Raw genomic sequence first — 13,212 nt, 5'->3', positions numbered from 1 at the left:
GAGCAACTTCAGGCCCTGAGCATCGATTTGTATCCAAAAATCGTTTCGAGGCACTGTCTTCCCTCGAAGACATAGATTGACAAAGAACGGGTGGCTCAGGAGTTCATATGGAAGGTGTAGTCATCACCACCGTAGAGGCTCTAACAAGCAACCAATCTCCACGCCCAAAGCCTGATGCTCAACCTAGGGCAATTCATTCATCACAAATAAACCCTGATAGACACCCTGTTGTGCATCCAAATGCTGCCGGGAATTCAACTAACCTAGTCCCAAGTGATTCCATGGCCATTGCCTCTTCGAATATTGCCGGCCTGGAATCCAAGGTTGCCATAGTTGACTGGGTAACCCTAGTTAATGAAGTGGATATATGGGCTTTCCAGGAAACATGGGCCGTAGAGAATATATATAATGTTGGATACCTGAATTTCTCAAGACCCGCGAGAAAGGGGCCTAGGGGTAGACCGGTAGGGGGCCTGACATTTTGGGTCAGACAAACTCATGGGGTTTCTATCGAAGAAATTCCTATTGACAACCCGGACATCCTGGCAATCAAACTTAAATTCCAGAATGGGCCAACACTATCCTTAGTTAATGTATATGCTAGGGGACAAGCGGGTGGAAAGAGCTCCGAGACCATTACAGTACTGGAATCCCTTCTTGCAGAAGGCTCCATCAAAAACAATCTGATCATCCTAGGGGATTTCAATACATGTTTTGAACCCCTGGATGGCGATGATGGTAGGCTGAGCGAGGAGGAGGATGCCCTTTGGGGCGTCCCCTTGTTAACCTCCCAACCTATAAACAAATGGACAGAGGTAGCGCTACAGCTCAAAGGGATGTGCCTGGAACGGGGCCTTAGGGCAGTGAACGGCAGAACAAAATCTGATGCCCAGGGAGCACCGACCTTTAATAATGGTCGAACGAAAAGCAGAATTGACCACATTCTAGTCAACTTGGAAATCTGGTACAACGTGTCTGACATGGTTATACAAGCTAGGCCAGAAAGCGATCATAATCCACTGATTTTGACAGTGGATATCCAGAGATACGCACAACTGATTAGAGAAAATTTAACAAAAAGTGGTGTCCCATTAATAATTGGCAATGACTTTAGGCGGGTCAAATGGGACAAGGTGGCACTGGACGAGTCCAAGGTGCTAGGAGTAAGGGCTTTGATAACAAGTGCATTGGGCGAAATAAACACCTGCAACACACAAGAGTCCCTTAATGATAAATTGCCAAAAATCCACTCGGACCTTATAAATAGGCTTAAGACCTACTTTATCAACACAAAACCCATGGGTGTAATAAGAAACATGAGCCCATTACATGGTACAACGCTCACTGTAGGTCCACCCATAAAGCCCTCTAGTCTGCTATTAAATCTAGGTCCTATGTACTGATCAAGCAGGCACGGATAAAGTATAAATCCACCTTAAAACAAGCAAAAAAAGAGTGGGATGAGAGTCGCTGGAAGGACCTGCTGGAAGCCTGTAAAGGTAGGAATATGTCCCACTTTTGGGACTTAATAAGGCGGGGAGATGGACGAAGGCCTCTAGTCCCAAACAACAATGTGGAACCTGACAGTTGGGTTGCCCACTTCAAGGCACAATATCAACAGGGCCCAGTACGAACTCCTAGTCCAACTATCTTACAAATAAATGTAGAGGTCCCATTAAGATTTAGCACCAAGGAGATTGAAGTGGTTCTGAAAAACATACCTAGTGGCAAAGCCCCCGGTCCAGACTGCATTCCCGCAGACCTGTTTAGACAGGATAAGGAACTTTGGGTTCCCTACATTACTAACCTAATGAATTCCCTGGCTAGGGGAACTCCCTTCCCCGAATCCTGGTCGGGCCCTGAAATAATACCGATCTTTAAAAAAGGAGACCGTGCTGCACCAGGGACTTACAGGCCAATTAGCCTTATTGACGCACTGCAAAAAATTATTGCTCGTGTCATTTTAGGTAGAATACTCAGCTGGATTGAGGATAACAAGATTTTATCTATCCTCCAAGTTGGGTTCCGGGCACGCATGGGGACACTGGATCAGGTTTTTAAATTTGTTTTAATCTACTGGAAGGAGGTCCTGTTGGGTAAGGGCCTCATTTTTGCAGCTTTTGTGGACCTAAAATCCGCATTCGATCTTGTCCCAAGACTCAAATTATGGGAAGTTTTACTAAGGCTAGGGATGCCCAGGGAGTTAGTTGACTTTGTGGTTAAGCTCCACAGTTCCAACTATGCCCAGGTCCGGTGGGGGGAACAGGCGAAGTCACTAAAAGATTTAAGGTCGAGAAGGGAGTCCGGCAGGGGTGTGTCCTGGCACCTACACTGTTCTCGTTGTTTATTAATGGGGTAGTACACTACTTTGAGGACCACCCCACTGACGCACCAAAATTAGACGGACAAAGGGTACCTCTACTCATGTTCGCTGATGACACCCTGATATTATCCAAAACTCGTCAGGGATTACAACGGGCGTTGTATCGCTTTGAGGCTTTTTGCAGCGAACATGAGTTAGAGATTAACGTGGACAAAACAAAATTTATGGTCCTTCATGGGGCAGGTGATGTTTCAGCCAAAGTTTCCATGGGGGGGAAGCCACTAGAACAGGCCAAGGTCTTTACATACTTGGGCATTACCATTGGCGAGAAAATGAGCTGGGCCCCCCAGATGAAGCTCTTGGCTTTGAAACATTCACAGCTGGCAGGAGCTCTATTAAGAGAACACAGGTTATCTCTCAGCAAACCTATAGCCCCAGTAATCAAGTTGTACTCAACGAAAATAGCTCCAGCCGTTCTATACGGTGCAGAAATTTGGGGGAACTGTAACTTGTCCGACCTAATACTGGCCCAGAATAAATTTTTTAGATCACTAGTAGGCCTCCCACAATCGACCCCACGAATTCCCTTACTGTTTGATCTTGGCTGTAATCCAATTGAGGATGTTGTTAAGCTAAAAATGTTATATTTCTGGAGAAGGTTGTGGTCGAACCAGGAATTAGTCCACTTTTCTAAGGCCCTTCTTGAAGTAAGGGGGTTGGACTATCATAATAAGATCTCATGGCTAAAAACCATCAAAAACCTCCTCATTGATATGGGCATGAGAGACCTCTGTTTTTTTTTCCGGCATCTACTGATATTCCAACAAAAGCAGATTTAAGAGTGGCTTTCTGGTGTTTGGTCAAATCAAGAAGGCATTCCACACTACTGGACTCTCCTTTGACCAGAGCCTTTTTGAACTTTAAAGACGAACCTTCTCTTGAAGCTTATTGGGACTTGATTACCAAGCCCAGAGATCGTAGGCTGTTTCACCAGTTCAGGGTGGAAACGCTCCCTTTAAGGGATTTTACCAGAAAATGGAAAACAGGCTTGGGAGACAGGTGTCCGTTCTGCCCTGAACATACTGAAAACATAAGCCATCTCCTTTATGTTTGCCCAGCTTATCAATTACCTAGAAACACATGGCTTAAACCTTTGTGTCGTTCACTGGGCACAGCCTCTGCCCTGACTGCTAAAAGGTTGTTAAAAATTGGTGACAAAGACCTAATTATTGTTGGAGTAGCCAAATTCCTTAGTTGGTCTTGGGCTATCAGGGAAAGGAGCGGAGGATCGTAGCCCAACATGCTTCCTTCCATTTTATTTATAAGCTGATTTTATGACCATTTTATATTTTAATGAATTGTGTTACTATATTGTAACTACAATGTTATTAATCCTGACTGTTGTATTTTAAATTGATTTGTATAGTATGTCTTTTAAGATGAATAATCATAAATAAAGACTTTCTGAATGAATGAATGAAATTTTAAACTTAAACTAGCAAAACAAAATATGCTAAATATTAATGTAAATTTTTCAAATGTTGAACAAAACAAAACATTTATATAGAACTTTTAATTTGATTCTGAATTCAATATGTAATTAATAAAGGTATATTAAATTTCAATAAATAAAAAATCTTTAAAAAAAAATAATATATTAAAGCTATATTTTGTATTATGTACCAGTAATTACTAAAAGTCATATTTAAATTAATTAAAACAAGTTTGGTGACATTTTTGTACAATTTTAATGTTACATTAATCTTTCAATTTGAAAAAAAGATATTATATATTTTAAAAATAATTAATAACGAGTATGCTTTATTGTTAGATAATTTTATTTTTTTATATTTTTCATTATTACAATTCATTTACTTTAACTTTATTTCCTGTTGGGCTTCCAGTTTAAGTCCCTACCTTCATTATTTGATATGGGAGGATGGTGCAGTACCAGCGGTTGGCCATGTGCAGTGATGGACTTACTCCATCTCTGGGTTAGAGTAATTTACTAATGTTTTGGGGCCTTTTTGAGTATTGTACTGTTAGAAGTGCAGATGTGAATATCAATGACCTCTACTCTTTTGTGGTGGGTGCATGACCCTCACTAAACCCTGCCTAATCCTCCCTTAACCCCTCCTTACTCCTTCCAAATTCCATCCCCTTTAGATGCAAGCTTTCCCCATTTTCCAGTCGCATAGCTCTCCCCCTCATTTACTACTAAAATGTTTTTTTACATGTGCAGAAAAAGATGGGTGTAGCAGAGGCTAATCCTATGCACGTAGGTTTTGTGAATTGAATTTTGAAGTAGTTTAGTATATTGATTGTAGTACTACTAAATATACAACAAAATGCAGTCTGTGACTAGGCCCCTAAATGTTGTGTGTATTGGATTTCCACATCAGTAATTCCACCCTTGAATTTACCAATATTGCCAGGTTCAATATTTTTGAGATGCACAATTACCCCAGCATTTTAGGGTAGGCCCATAGAGAGTGGGGAAAACCACAGAAAACTGTGGCCTAGATTTACAACGTTTTTACGTCAGGTTTGCCTCACTTTTTGATGCAGATCTGATGCAAAATCCATATTGGTATTTGCAAGGAAATGCATTGCTTTGCGAAAGAAAAAGTACCGCAAGGCAGTGGATTGCACTGACTTGCCTTACTTTGCATCATGGACGCATTTCACAGGTGATGCATGGGCGTTCCTGTGCATCCATCCATGGATTTTGAGGCAAAGGCGGATTTACAAAGATGTGTAGACATGGGTCTGCGCCAAATCGTGCGCCTGCCTGAGGCTAGTGTAGCAATGTGAAAGATCCTTATTTCTCCTTGTTAGTGTGGTGGATACTGCTGAGCACGTACAAAGAGGAAAAAGCCTACAAGGTTTATTTGGACAGGAGGTGCCCTTCCTGCACAAAAACTATTCTGACCATAATGTAGGCATCTTTCCACCATGTGCCTTCATTGACCCAAAGTCTGCCAGGGCAGGGAGATAGTAGAACTGTGCCATTACTGGGGGAATAAAGCATGGTTCTGCTCTCTCCCTTTCACACAATGCAGTGAGCAGCTTCAGTTCCTGCGCTGCGCTGTGCTGCGCCGCGTCAAATGTCGGTAGATCCAGGCCTGAGTTCTCACAATGCTTCCCAGAGGTGTGTCCCTCTTTCTGGATCTTTTTCCTATTGAAATGTGCACAGGGAGACATTGAGTAGGTGTTGTTCCTGCAGAAATCCCGATTTGGCTGTAATCACACATATAGTTTCTCCTGCTGTGCAGTGTGCTAGGCAGTTCATAACCTTGCATGATGTAAAAGTCATTTGTCATTGTCCAGAGAAGGAACTCTACAGCGGGTAAATGTAAAGAAAGAGTCTCACTCGAAGGCATATGATGGGAACCCGTGGCAGCAACTGACGATGAACGAACCCAGAAGAAGGAAGGGAAAGCCAAACAAAGGTGGCGGAAGAAGAGGAGGAGGAGGAAGAGGTGGTAGAGGAGGAGGAGGAAGAGGAGGTGGCCGAGGAGGTGGTGGTGGAGGAGGGAGGTTTTCAAGGCCAGGAGGAGGAGGTGGAGCTGTTGGTCCTGGAGGTGGAAATAGAAAAGCTTCCAACCAAGCCTGGGACGATGGGGACGATATTTGTTTTTCCCAGAAGCCATAGACCCCAAACAGGGCAAACTATGTTAGAAGACCAAGGGTGGTGCGACGCAATCCGGAAACAAGTGCGCCCCTACAGAAATTGCACATGACCACTGAAAATCAGGAGAGGGTGAAAGAACTCTTGCGACATCTCCAAGGACAGGACCTCGAACCTGCTGAAGAAGATGCTGGATCAGGTGAAGAGGAGGAGGAGTATGATGAACATGATTACCGGGATGATGATGATCACTATTGGTCAACTGAAGTGGAGGCACCAGATGTTACAAATAACTTTTCTTTTTATCCTCCTGAGCCAGTGGAAGTACGAGAGACCATGGTTTCCCAGTTTGCTATTGGAAAACTCTCCAGGTATGGATTTGATAAGGAGCGCTGTGTGTCTGCACTGCAGCTTTGTGAGTCTGACGTGGGAAAGTCCTTGGAGCATTTAATGCAGCTCTGCCTTTCGGAGACTTTCGGTGGAAGGATAAAACCTCCTGAGACAGCTTCGATTGTCAGCATGGAGGAATGTGTGGAGCGCAGGCACGAGGAAGCCTTTGTTCTGCAATCAATTTGTGGAGACAAATTTATGGAAAGGATTCAAAACTCTGCAATCAATTTGTGGAGACAAATTTATGGAAAGGATTCAAAACAGGGTCTGGACCATTGGCCTAGAGCTAAATCACCTCACAGCCATGCTGCACAAACCCAGCAAACGTGAAAGTGCCAAAGAACAGCTAAAACTGAATTCAAGAGATTTGTGTCGGTTTATGCTGAGAGGAGATTGCAGGTTTGGTGCACGATGTAAGTTTAGACACGACATTTCAAAAGAAACACAGGCTCAGAAAGATGATGCCCATCTCGACAGCCATTGGCAAGGGGAGTTTTTATATGACCTTGAAATACGATTCCCTGCTGATAATAAGTACCCCTTCCAAGCACCGTTAGTGGCTTTTCATTCCACCAATGAAAATTTGCCTTTGGCTTGCCGTCTGCACATTGCTGAGTTCCTCTTCTGTAAGGCATTAGAAATGGCAGAAAGGTGCGAACCTGTGGTGTATACGTTGATGACCTACCTGGAAGATGAACAGGAAATAACAAGGCTGCTCACTAAAACTCACCACAAATATAGTGTACCCCCGCCTTTGATAACCCTTGGTTCAGCGGGTGCATCCTTGGACCGAACGAGCTCAGTAATTCGAAAACCTGTGCCTCAAGAGATGCCTTTGATTTCAAATCAGCAATTGGAAGTGATGAAGGAGGTGATGTTCACTCAAGAAGAGGATGACGATGCGGATGAAGTAGAATCTGAAGATGTAATTGTGGAGAATGAAAGCTATGTGAATCTCAAGAAGAAACTCTCTAAAAAGTGCCACCCTCAGCCAAAAAGTGTCCTTGCAGAAAACCTTAAAATTTGCAAACACTTTAGATTGAAAAAGGGTTCTTGAAGTTACCAATCAATGTGGGAAGAGAGAAGGAATCTCCCTGCTTGGCAGATGAGAGAAATCATTCTTGACTTGTTGACCAAGCACCAAGTTCTCGTTGTGAGTGGAATGACAGGGTGTGGAAAAATAACACAGATCCCACAATTTATTTTGGATGCTTCCCTACAAGGTCCTCCAGATCAAGTGGCCAACATCATCTCTACTCAGCCTCGCAGGATCTCTGCCATTACTGTAGCCAAGGAGAGAGCTGAACGGGTCAGACTTACTGTAGGATACCAACTTCGACTGGAAACCGTGAAGTCCATGGCCACTAGATTGTTATACTGTACCGCTGGAGTGCTTCTGAGAAGGCTTGAGGGAGACGCAAGCCTACAAGGGGTCACTCATGTGATTGTTGATGAAGTGCATGAAAGAACCGAAGAAAGTGACTTCCTGCTGCTGGTCTTAAAGGATGTAATGTTTCAGAGACCAGACGTGCATGTTATACTTATGAGTGCTACACTGAATGCAGACCTCTTCTCACAATATTTCAAATCATGTCCAGTCATAAATATACCAGGCCGGACATTCCCCGTTGATCAATATTTCTTAGAAGATGCTATTGCAATGACTAGGTATGTGGTGGAGGACGTAAGCATGTATGCTCGCTCTGCTAAGCAGGCCATCAGGGACGTGCACGGAAAGCCCCAAAAACCAGGAAAAGGAAAGAGCTATCAAGACGTCATGGATGAGCTAGATGAGCAGATGAGCTCTTCCCTGCACGTCGAGGATTCCCGAGGGGTCAGAGACTCCATCCCAGATCAACAGCTCAGTTTTAAACAGCTCTCCGATCGATATGAAGGACTTGAGAAATCTGTAATAAAGACGTTGATTGGGATGGACTTGGACAAGATTCATCTGGACTTAATTGAGGCTGCATTGGAGTGGATTGTGGATGGTGCTCACTCATATCCGCCAGGTGCTCTGCTGGTATTTTTGCCAGGCCTGGCAGAAATTAAGTCACTTTATGAGCAGTTACTGTCAAATGCTTTATTCAGCAACCGGCGAAACAAGCAATGCTTCATTTATCCGCTCCACTCATCACTGTCCAATGAAGAGCAGCAGTCTGTGTTTCTGAAACCCCCTGCAGGGGTCACCAAGATCATCCTCTCCACTAACATTGCAGAGACTTCCATCACCATTGATGATATTGTATACGTTATTGATTCTGGAAAAATGAGAGAGAAGAGGTATGATCCATGCAAAGGAATGGAAAGTCTGGAGGACACTTGGGTATCTCGAGCAAATGCATTGCAGAGGAAAGGACGAGCAGGGCGAGTGGCCTCAGGGGTGTGTATTCATCTGTTCACTAGCCACCACTACAACAACCAGCTGCTGGAACAGCAGCTCCCTGAAATCCAGAGAGTGCTGCTGGAACAACTCTGTCTCAGAATAAACATTTTGGAAATGTTCTCTGAGTACCGCCTGGAATCAGTTATATCAGAACTGATTGAGCCACCAAGTTTACAAGCCCTCCAGGCGTCAAAAACACGACTACAGGATCTGGGAGCCTTGACCCCTGATGAAAAACTGACCCCTCTGGGCTACCATCTGGCTTCGCTGCCTGTCGATGTTAGGTTTGGGAAACTCATGCTATTTGGTACCATTTTCCGCTGCCTGGATCAATAAATTAGAATTTGCAGTACCAAACAGTGATCATCTGGCTCTCTTGATTGTCTGACATAATTTCGAAAGTCAGAAAATCGACCTACAAATATATCGCAACAAAAATATCGAGGTCAAGAATATCGACATCCTATCTACAACATGGTAAGTACAAAAATATTGATAATTAAATATCGATGTAAAAAATATCGTTATTAAAAAATATCGTTTTTTTTTTACTTTAAAAATAAGTAAAATAAACCAAAAAATACTTATAAATAAAATAAACATAATTAAATATATTTTATAATATTTAAAATGTATAATAATATATATAATTTAATAAAAGTTTAATTAAACATATACATATGATATATATACTTACTTAATAATTAGTTTTAATAATAATTTCTGTAACGTATAAATTATTAAGGTGCCGATCACGAATCGGCAAAAACCGGGTACGAACAGTCGGACGGAGCATATTCTCCGTCCGACGCATACCCGGTCGTACCAAACTACAAACATGGAAGTACGATTCGCACGGACGCTACAGTTCCGTACGATTCGTACAAAAGCCCGACCGACTAAAAAAAACATACAAATGTGATCCGGGAAAGCACCGACACGATGTCGGGACGCACGCAGCCTGCCATTCACAAACCAGGAATCACGATTCGCACCGACGTCATCCTGCACGCTGAATATTTTCCGACAGCCAAAAACTCCCGGGAAATCAGGACGACGCGAACAAGGAGCACCTGTACGCGACGGACAGACATGGACCCGAACCCACGTGTCCTCCCGGCCCTCATAGCAGTCGACCTCCTCTACAGGTTACGACGCAGACGCCGCAGAAGGTCAGAACAACAAAGGGAGGGGGGAAATGGGGGGGGAGGGCAGGAGCATGGGCAGGCCACAAAACCCCCACCCAAGTCATACAGCACGCATGCCCTGGACATACCTGACCCCCAGGCCCTGGTCACTACGAGGGGGTGGGGGAGTGTACAGCAAAGCCAGCGGACGCCACAACGGAAGCGCGAACGACAACACAACCATACAGGTACGTCCCGTACCCACGCCTTAAGAGCGTGGGTACGAGTCGTACCCCGCCCACACCCACGTCATCCCAACTATGGCTGGACGGCCGTACCCACGTGGCAAAGGCCTGGGTACGGGCCGCACAAGCATCACATAGCGTGGGGACGCATATGTACGGACCGTACCCCCACCCCAACAGTGTAAGTACGACACGTACCCCCACCCGTGGTCGTATCGAGCGTACCCCCATGCCAACAGTGTAAGTACGACTCGTACCCTCACCCGGGTATGCATGGAGCGTACCCCCACCCCAACAGTGTAAGTACGACACGTACCCCCACCCGCGCTCGTATGGAGCGTACCCCCACGCCAACAGTGTAAGTACGACTCGTACCCTCACCCGCGTATGCATGGAGCGTACCCCCACCCCAACCGTGTATGTACGACACGTACCCCCACCCCAACCGTGTATGTACGACACGTACCTTCACCCGCGTATGCATGGAGCGTACCCCCACCCCAACAGTGTAAGTACGACACGTACCCTCACCCGCATATGCATGAAGCGTACCCCCACCCCAACAGTGTAAGTACGACTCGTACCCTCACCCGCGGACGCATGGAGCGTACCCCCACCCGTGTATGTTCCAAGCGTACATATCCTGAAATAGGAGGTGTGTGTGCAGAGTCCTCCCAGCAGTGCCCAGACATGAGAGGGGTGTGTGCAGAGTCCTCCCAGCAGTGCCCAGAGACAGGAGGGGTGTGTGCAGAGTCCTCCCAGCAGTGCCCAGACATGAGAGGGGTGGGTGCAGAGTCCTTCCAGCAGTGCCCAGAGACAGGAGGGTGTGTGCAGAGTCCTCCCAGCAGTGCCCAGAGACAGGAGGGGTGTGTGCAGAGTCCTCCCAGCAGTGCCCAGAGACAGGAGGGGTGTGTGCAGAGTCCTCCCAGCAGTGCCCAGACATGAGAGGGGTGTGTGCAGAGTCGTCCCAGCAGTGCCCAGAGACAGGAGGGGTGTGTGCAGAGTCCTCCCAGCAGTGCCCAGAGACAGGAGGGGTGTGTGCAGAGTCCTCCCAGCAGTGCCCAGACATGAGAGGGGTGTGTGCAGAGTCCTCCCAGCAGTGCCCAGAGACAGGAGGGGTGTGTGCAGAGTCCTCCCAGCAGTGCCCAGACACAGGAGGGGTGTGTGCAGAGTCCACCCAGCACTGCCCAGAGACAGAAGGGGTGTGTGCAGAGTCCACCCAGCAGTGCCCAGAGACAGGAGGGGTGTGTGCAGAGTCCTCCCAGCAGTGCCCAGACATAGGAGGGGTGTGTGCAGAGTCCTCCCAGCAGGGCCCAGAGACAGGAGGGGTGTGTGCAGAGTCCTCCCAGCAGTGCCCAGAGACAGGAGGGGTGGGTGCAGAGTCCTTCCAGCAGTGCCCAGAGACAGGAGGGGTGTGTGCAGAGTCCTCCCAGCAGTGCCCAGACATGAGAGGGGTGGGTGCAGACTCCTCCCAGCAGTGCCCAGAGACAGGAGGGTGTGTGCAGAGTCCTCCCAGCAGTGCCCAGAGACAGGAGGGGTGTGTGCAGAGTCCTCCCAGCAGTGCCCAGAGACAGGAGGGGTGTGTGCAGAGTCCTCCCAGCAGTGCCCAGACATGAGAGGGGTGGGTGCAGAGTCCTCCCAGCAGTGCCCAGAGACAGGAGGGTGTGTGCAGAGTCCTCCCAGCAGTGCCCAGAGACAGGAGGGGTGTGTGCAGAGTCCTCCCAGCAGTGCCCAGAGACAGGAGGGGTGTGTGCAGAGTCCTCCCAGCAGTGCAAAGACATGAGAGGGGTGTGTGCAGAGTCCTCCCAGCAGTGCCCAGCGACAGGAGGGGTGTGTGCAGAGTCCTCCCAGCAGTGCCCAGAGACAGGAGGGGTGTGTGCAGAGTCCTCCCAGCAGTGCCCAGACATGAGAGGGGTGTGTGCAGAGTCCTCCCAGCAGTGCCCAGAGACAGGAGGGGTGTGTGCAGAGTCCTCCCAGCAGTGCCCAGACACAGGAGGGGTGTGTGCAGAGTCCACCCAGCACTGCCCAGAGACAGGAGGGGTGTGTGCAGAGTCCACCCAGCAGTGCCCAGAGACAGGAGAGGTGTGTACAGAGTCCTCCCAGCAGTGCCCAGACACAGGAGGGGTGTGTGCAGAGTCCTCCCAGCAGTGCCCAGAGACAGGAGGGGTGTGTGCAGAGCCCTCCCAGCAGTGCCCAGAGACAGGAGGGGTGGGTGCAGAGTCCTCCCAGCAGTGCCCAGAGACAGTAGGGGTGTGTGCAGAGTCCTCCCAGCAGTGCCCAGAGACAGGAGGGTGTGTGCAGAGTCCTCCCAGCAGTGCCCAGAGACAGGAGGGGTGTGTGCAGGGTCCACCCAGCACTGCCCAGAGACAGGAGGGGTGTGTGCAGAGTCCACCCAGCAGTGCCCAGAGACAGGAGGGGTGTGTACAGAGTCCTCCCAGCAGTGCCCAGACACAGGAGGGGTGTGTGCAGAGTCCTCCCAGAAGTGCCCAGAGACAGGAGGGGTGTGTGCAGAGTCCTCCCAGCAGTGCCCAGAGACAGGAGGGGTGGGTGCAGAGTCCTCCCAGCAGTGCCCAGAGACAGTAGGGGTGTGGGCAGAGTCCTCCCAGCAGTGCCCAGAGACAGGAGGGGTGTGTGCAGAGTCCTCCCAGCAGTGCCCAGACATGAGAGGGGTATGTGCAGAGTCCTCCCAGCAGTGCCCAGAGACAGGAGGGGTGTGTGCAGAGTCCACCCAGCACTGCCCAGAGACAGGAGGGGTGTGTGCAGAGTCCACCCAGCAGTGCCCAGAGATAGGAGGGGTGTGTGCAGAGTCCTCCCAGCAGTGCCCAGACACAGGAGGGGTGTGTGCCTATCACTCCCAGCAGTGCCCAGACATAGGAGGGGTGTGTGCAGAGTCCTCCCAGCAGTGCCCAGACACAGGAGGGTGTGTGCAGAGTCCTCCCAGCAGTGCCCAGAGACAGAAAAAGGCTGGAGTACCCACAGATCCAATTGACACAATTGTCAGTCAGGTGCACAAAGACCCTGCAGTACATGTAACACATGTGTGCGATGCTGTGAGTACACACATGCATACAGCCAAAAAGGGAACATGTTCACATGAAGTCATGTTGAGG

The 13,212-nt window shown here is 48.0% G+C and overlaps 1 pseudogene; it reads left to right on the top strand.

Moving 5' to 3' along the window:
- Positions 1–5,716: 5,716 nt before the first annotated feature.
- LOC146813107 (putative ATP-dependent RNA helicase DHX57 pseudogene) overlaps positions 5,717–13,212 on the top strand; it is a 68,410-nt pseudogene continuing 60,914 nt past the window's right edge.

Source organism: Triturus cristatus, chromosome 7 (assembly GCF_964204655.1).
Source record: "Triturus cristatus chromosome 7, aTriCri1.1, whole genome shotgun sequence".
NCBI lineage: Eukaryota > Metazoa > Chordata > Amphibia > Caudata > Salamandridae > Triturus > Triturus cristatus.
Note: the sequence above shows the minus strand (reverse complement) of the source record. Positions and strands in the feature narration are given on the sequence as shown.